This window comes from Melanotaenia boesemani, chromosome 18, assembly GCF_017639745.1.
Source record: "Melanotaenia boesemani isolate fMelBoe1 chromosome 18, fMelBoe1.pri, whole genome shotgun sequence".
Classification (NCBI taxonomy): Eukaryota; Metazoa; Chordata; class Actinopteri; order Atheriniformes; family Melanotaeniidae; genus Melanotaenia; species Melanotaenia boesemani.
In genome coordinates, this window is record NC_055699.1 from 4,556,383 (window position 1) to 4,564,257 (window position 7,875).

Consider the following 7,875-nt stretch of genomic DNA (forward strand, 5'->3'; position numbering starts at 1 on the left):
AGCATTCCAACAGTACATTTTAGGAAGATTCGTCTTTGGCCCTGCAGCAGAGCAACAATATCCTCAGCATAAATTAATGAATACTGTATGTGTTTTTTGACAGACTGCCAGCTGATTTATATGCTTCTTTTTCAAGCAACCTTTCCACAATGACGGCAGCAAAGATGAACTAAATTTAGTTTCAAAGCATGAGCGCTGATAAATGTATATAAATGAAAGCTGTATCCCTTGGCTGTGAAAAGTGAAAGCATTGCAGAAACACCTGTATTATTCTTAATGTAAAAGTGAATCCTTTGGTTACAAAAAGAAACTGGTTGGTTGAGATGTGATGAAAATGTCCTCTGATTTATTACCACAGTAAACGTTTTCCAAGTTGGTTTACAGTTTTAGTCACTCGTGCATTTTGTTAATTAAGGCCCTCTTTAGAGTATGATAACCTGTAAAGTACTAGGAAAAATACACTTGTTTATTTTACACGCCAACACTACTGTGTCTTAATTCTGAGTCAGATCCACATCTCATTTGTCATGCATTCTTTAAAAACCCAACAATGGCTAAAATGGCAATCCTTATTTCTTTAAAGCAGAAGCCTATATTAATGAACCTCATGGTGGCTAAGCACACAGGGTCTGTGATCATGAACAAAAGCCCCCCACTGATGGATAAATAAGATGTAAAAATGGTTGAATTTGAGTCTAACCTTAAAGATTGGCGTAAGATAAGAGGCAGAGAATGGTGGCCTATGCATGGATTTTGCACATTTTGTCAACAAATCCCATATAAAATCAGAACACCCTCAATACAAACTGGAGGGCTTATTTAACCCCACAATCAACATCCAATAATGTCCCAAAATAACCTTGATGAGCCATATTGATGGTGACTTGCTTCTACATATAAGTCCTGTGGATATTTTTAGTAAATTTCTCTGCTTAAGCAGCAAGTTGTCATGTTTAAAGAAAAGACTTAAGCTGCAAAGGGTTCAAAGGATCAAAGGTGAATTTATTCAAAAAAGTTTGTCAAGTTCAAGGTTGGATTCCAGTAACAGGAACTCCCAGCTTCAACAGAATGGTGACTGATGGGTGAAGAAACTAGGCTTTATGTGCATCAGCAGTAAAGGATGATGAGGGACAGGTGTGCTTAAATCCGTTAGGTGCAGCTGCAGGAGAAGCCGAGTAAGACCAGGATATGTGGGGATGCCCGAGCGACAGAGAGGAACTGTCTCATGACACAAATCAGCAGATGGAGAAATTCCCCAACAAATGTGCAGTTACAGTACTGTGAATGTAAATAAACAAATGATGCTAAGTCCTTTAATGTAGCATCCACCCATTCATCAATAATTAGGCTGTTTCATAGCCTCATTTCCATATTCATTCATTCATTCATTCATTCTCTGTACCGTTTGTTCCATGACGGGTCGCAGGTAAGCTGGAGCCTATCCCAGCATTAACAGGTGAGAGGCAGGGTACACCCTGGACAGGTCACCAGTCCATCGCAGGGACCTCATTTCCATATTTAATCATAAAATCTCAGAAAGCTATATGAGTCGATATTTTTCATGACATCACAAAAAAAAAAAAAAAAAAAAAAACTTTATTTCTGTATACTTCTTAAGGTTCTTACATAAGGGGTTGTCAATATAGCCTGATTTATGGAACATTTTATAATTAAATAAATTGATTTGTTTTCTGACTGCCAGTAGAAGTTTCTGATTTGTGGAGTAAAACTGAGACCCACAGATTCTTGGTAAATTGTTGAAAGAGTTCAGGGCAATACAAAAAGTATGTGATAAGATAAATCAATGAAAATATAAAGTGGTTGACGTCTTGGCAAAATACTCAAGTTTACACAAACACCATGGCAGAAATAGTAGACTTAGAAGTTAGAGCCCATGTTATGTTAACTTACATGTTAATCATTTTTATATAGGGTAACAGCTAGAAAATGTTTATATGCTCTAATGACCAAGAAGCACACATTCTCACCTATACTGCTGCTCATCTTATCCACTTTTGCCTGAAATGCTGTTTTAGCTACTGTCTCTGTAAGACCTTCATCCTGTCAGCTGACTGGTCTAAAATTACAACATGCAAAACAGCTAGTATGGGCTCAAACTGAGTTTTTAGAGTTAATACTCACAAAGTAATCCAATGTTTGTACTTTTTAAATCAGGACCTACAGTGGAGTTGATGGAACACTTTGCCCTCTGATTGGACAGTTTCTTTTTAGACTGGCATGTCAACACCCAATCAGTTTGAGGTTTAGAGAAGGGGTCAACTTTTGCTATGCTCCTGACCTTGGGGAAATGCAGATATTAGCATGATAAACAATTCCCCATGCTTGCTGCCCAAGAGAAATCTAATTCCAACCAGCAGTTTTTCAACTTCAAAGCTGAGAAACGCCCAAAACAACAAACAAAACATTACTAAACAACAGATAGAAGAGAGGAAAAAGAAAGGCTGATGGCATTCGGTGTCTAATTACCAATCCAATCCTGAGGGGGCCCCCCAACAGAATTTGATCAATGAGTCTGCTTTTCTGCTTGAATGTGTAAACAGGTGTTCTCAAAAACATTTCTTATTTCTTAGTGTCTTTGTTTAATTTAATATTTTTTTCCCATTTTTTCTGCACATACACAAACCCAAGCAGATTCATTTCAGAGGGTGACAAAACTGATTTATAGCTACATATTCTGGAATTATCTGAGAGCATTAGCTCACACAGATCTTGACTCCAATTTTAAGTAGTAGTCATGCACAAAAAACTAAAATACTACACCAAAGGAAGAGATCTACCCCCGCTTCTGAAATAAATAAATAAAAAAGTGACCTTTTTAATGTAACTTCTGCTATATCGCTTTAAGCACAGGACTTCTGTTTTGACAGTAACATGATCTGGATGCCTCTTTGCATCAGTATTTTGTCAAAGGCCCAGCATCAGGCCAGATGCAAAACTCAATGCGTAACAGTCAGGCTAGAACATATAGTAGTCAGTAACTCCCTCTTCCCAGTATTGCTGTCCTCCCATTTCCCTCCCATCTAACAACTCTTCCCATTGCCCATTTGATTCCTTCTCTCTGACAGACCTTACATTCCTTCCAAATAGATAAATAAGTATAAGTGGGACAAAATCCACATCTCACACATCCATTTACAGTCTTGGGTGGCCATTTATCCGGACAGAAAAAGATTAATATTGCATCCATATTCAATCCACCTGTCACTTGCATGGACTGGAATGAGATCAGGATAAATAGCATCCTTGTGAATGTAAAGAAATATCTGTATGGATGCTTAACACGCAGATAGGGTTAAAGCCATACATTTGCAAGCAGAAGAATAGCTCACTGCTATTTTAGCATCCTCTGCACAGCACACATCCTCTGAGCCATCTATATACAAGCATAGTAAGATTAAGAGAGGAAGACGTTGGTTTGAATAATTCCAAAAACACTCCAGCTGTCTCCCACCAGGGTGTGCCTGCCAGCATCTTCTTTACCCAAGGAACTGTGCTGTTGATTCTGACCTTTAAATCACTGTTTTTGACTTCTTTCTCCAGCAGCTTGGAGCTCTGTTTCACTTCTCGGATTGCAGACAGAAATCAATTTAGCACACTTTGCAATATCTGGTTCATCCACTTTATTTATAAAGTTCATAAACATTGTATCCTCCTTGGGACCAGAGCTTCACAAAGCATGCAACAAACAGAGTGAAAACAAATACCTCTGTGATGGTTTGCCCAGAGGTAAAGCTTTGGCATTTGTCTAGGTTTGCAAGTATGACATATTAATTTTTATGTTTCAACCATAAGAAAACTTAAAAATTAAACAGACAACCCTGCTGAATAAAATCACATTTCAGTCGATCTAAAGTATGAAAATCTCTCTTCAACACTCTTTTCAATTTCTTCTGGATCTTTCCTGGCTTTATACATTCTTTAAATATGGCCGATGAGCAATTTAACAACTCAGAAAATGCACCATGAAAAGAAAGCTATGACCTAAATGTGGCAAAGGTGTTCAGTTAAGTGTAAGGTGTGTACTGAAAGTAATAGCACCTATAGAAAATCAGATTATGTCATTTGCTTTATCGAGCGCCACCTTTAACTTAAAAAAAATCTGGTATTTACCTAGGCCCTAGTTTGTCTTGTATTTACGTGTAAAATCCTGATAAACACAAATATTTTGCAGCTGGATCATACTGAGCAAGAATGCAGTTGGATGCATGCCCCCCATTAAATTATGTGAATGTCAAGGAACAATGACAAAGCAAAGAGTTTGTGTTTGCAGGCTCCGACTTTAAACTGTCTGTCACAAAACTAACTGAGGGAAGTCTACCAAAATACCATGGATGAGAGCAGAAGGTGCTCTCTGGAGAAAAGTTTTGTAATATCACAGAAAATGTAGTTTTCTATAAACAAAAACTGGTTTGTGCTTTTCCACCCTGTGGCAGCAAAATGTTGGGATACACTTCATGTTGCTGTCCCTTGGAGCACAGAGACACACTAGCCACATATCTTCTAGCCAGTTTGTGCTTGTAGCCCAAGGCTCGAAGCTCTGAGCCAAGTCCACTTTGTGTGTCAATCATGATGCCACAGCCAAGGAGCCTGCTCAAAATATACTGCATTATTGAAAATGCTATAGCTTTCATTCATTTGTTCAAATTCCATACTCCTATTTATCAAAATCAAAGTCATTTTGGAGCTGGAGCCTATCCCATTACAGGGCCAATACAGAGACAAACAAAATAAGCAATGTATAATAAGCCACCTCACTTGTTTATTCTCTATGAATCCTGTCTATAAAGCTAAAAACAGCTTTGCATGACCCCATAGCTACATCTAAGTTGAGCAGCAGAGCCACCAGGCATTCTCACTACTGATGGCAGCACAATGACCTAGGACACTGCTCTTCTTTACATAACACTGGAATTTCTTACTTAAATGCCACTCTGGGAATTGCGAAGTTTGCACTGGTGCTTCAAATTCTTCAAGTTCTTATCAGTTCACACATTCGTGTATGATAGCTGACCATGCTTCATTCCCTCCTCATTATGGCTGTATCTGTTTTTAGGGATTATCTTGTGACTAGATAATAATCAAAAGCCAAATTTCCTCATGGCCAGGACACTCTGACTATACTTGTGCTTTTTTCAAAGTGGGTTGTAGCTGTAAGACATCAGTTGACGAGTTGATAATCTTCCTTTTTGTAACATAACTTGTATCCCCTATCTCAGCCCATTGATAAACAAAAGGCAAAATGTTTGAGTTAAGTGTACCTTTCAAGATGAAAAATGTGCCAGGAGCAGAAATACATGAAGACTGGACGGGTTGTACTGGAAGTCATTTAGTTGTACCTGTGTCCTTCACTTGTATAATGACAAATAAAGAATCTTGAATCTTGAATCTTGACTATGCCACCAAATTAAAATCAGCAATTCAAATAATGCAGTGGCATGTGGAAATAAGTGAATACCAAAAGTTCCTCTACACATGATGTTATAGTTATTAGAATGACTGGTCAGATCTGACTGAAATCAGTGTAAATTTTCCTATTGTAAACATCCCACAAGAGGCATCATGCACCAATACCAGAGGCACTAAAATGAAGGGTACAAGTGAGACCAAAAGAAGCAGTTGTTTAGAATAGAATAGAATAAAATAGAATAGAATAGAATTTAGATTGTCAAACGTCCAGCTGCAAAGATTCCTTTAACATGCAGTGTTCTGATTTATTTTCAAAGTAAGATAATACAAGGGGGGGGGGGGAACTATCCAAATTTTCCACCAAAAGCTGTATGCAATCCTCTGAACACATTTCCCATCTTTCAGCAGTGTCGCCTAATTTGCTGAAAACAGTAGTGGAAAGCGTCACTTATTGAGAACCCCTGCAGATGAGTCACACTTCACCAGTTGATCTGTTCCTGTAAGTGAAGAACATTAACAATGAAATACTGACTTTTTGGAAATTAAATACACTGAGTGTTATACTTGTTTTTTGACATCCTCTGGGGAAATAATTACCTTTTCCTTTCTGTGATGCTGTGTGCTCTTTAGGGCTTACATCTAAAACCTTTTAGTATGAAATTATGTGAGTCCATTTTTTTTTACCTAAACTAGTGCAGTTTCCCAGAGGAAGCATTCTGAAAAGCCTCATCTATTGTCTGTGGTCTTTCCACTTCCTCCGCTTAACGCCCACTCAAACAAAAGCAACAGTCTCTGCATGCAGTCCTGCTCCCTGCTGGGCCTCCTTACATTATCTCACACATGGCTGCCTACATCAGGGCATCCAGCCCACCACGTTGAATCCAGGTTACCGGAGATCTGCCACCCCCCTGCTGGCTCTGGAAAAAGGTTTCCATTGATGGGGAGGCTCAGGACGCAGTGGTAGGTGACAGAGGGGGCACAGGGCCAGGGCTCGGCCCTCCTACAGGGATTTCTGAGCAGTGCTGATGTATGGCATCACTTTCTTCTGCTAAGCCGTTTGGAGTGGAAATAAATGGAAGGAAGTATGAGGCAGCATAAACTTTTGATAAGCAGTTATGTGACTGAGAGGGGAAAAGTGAATAACTAATGCTCTCACTTCTCTCACTGGCTGTGAGTGTCCTTGAGCGAAGAGTTTAATCCCCAGTCGCTCCAGTGTTTCAGCTTGGTGGTGAATAGATTATGATTGTAGTGGGCAGTTCCCAGATCTGCAGCACTGAATGAGACACAAGGGGATTCTATAAGAGGAATATGATGTTATAGACAGTTGTCAGAAAAATATTCAAACATATATTTCAAGTGATAAAGAGACTGAAATTGAATTTCTGAAGTTGCTGGTATATCTTACTCTGTCTATGCCCGTTCCTTATTTCTTGAGATTAAGCAGGTCTTGGCCCTGAGACAGACTGGTCCAAGGTGTACTCTGCCTCTCACCTAGTAGCTGCTGGATAGATGGACAGGCAAATCACTGATGAATGACCTTTACGTATGCAGGCCTAAGGGTTACCCATTTGTTGGAAATGTAGCAATTCTCTTAGAAACATTACATCACACCATAAACACTAAACATGCATCCCTACAGTAACATGTACACAGATCCCACACTTTACAAGCTTTTTAATGGGGATTCTGCTTGTTTAGAGCTATGGTTCTCAATCCTGTTTTCCTGAAGCCCTCTTTTGTCCACTGCAAAGAAGCACATATTTCAATAAGGTTAACATTTCTCCAACTCTTTTTTTTTCCAGTTTGCATACAAACCACTGAGAGCATCTTTGTACTGAAGGATGTTTAATTCAAAACCCTGCTCATTGGTCACATTATAGAGAGTGAATGTGTCTATTCATGTGGTTGGAGGTTACATTGTGTGGAATTCATGTACAACTGTGAAAAAAATACCCTGATTCAATTCAACATTGTCATAGAGGAATTTTAGTCAGGTCTTTAAAATGTTGCTTTAATTCATTGAGGTTTGTTGGCATTTGCTTATGCACATCTTTCTTAAGGTCCTGCCACAGCATTTCAGTCAGTTTGAGGATTATTGTCCTGCTTTTGAATGTATTTTTAAATGTTTCTTCTGCACCTTGCTTTTAATGTTTCATATAAAGCACTCTGAGCTGTCCTGTACATGAAATGTGCTATACAAAGGAATATGCCTTGCCTTGTCTTGCTGCATGAATCACTTTTTAGTCAAGCTATGTATGGCTATCAGACATATGCCCTCACATTTAGGACTAAGGGAGTCCATAGTGGAATCAATGACTGCAAGGTGTCCAGGCTCTGTGGCTTCACAGCAAGCCCTTACCATCAGCCCACCACCACTGTGTTGTGTAAGGTGTATGTTCTGATGATACCTTTGTTTTTGAAAATGGCCTCATTAGCCTTCCCAGAGCC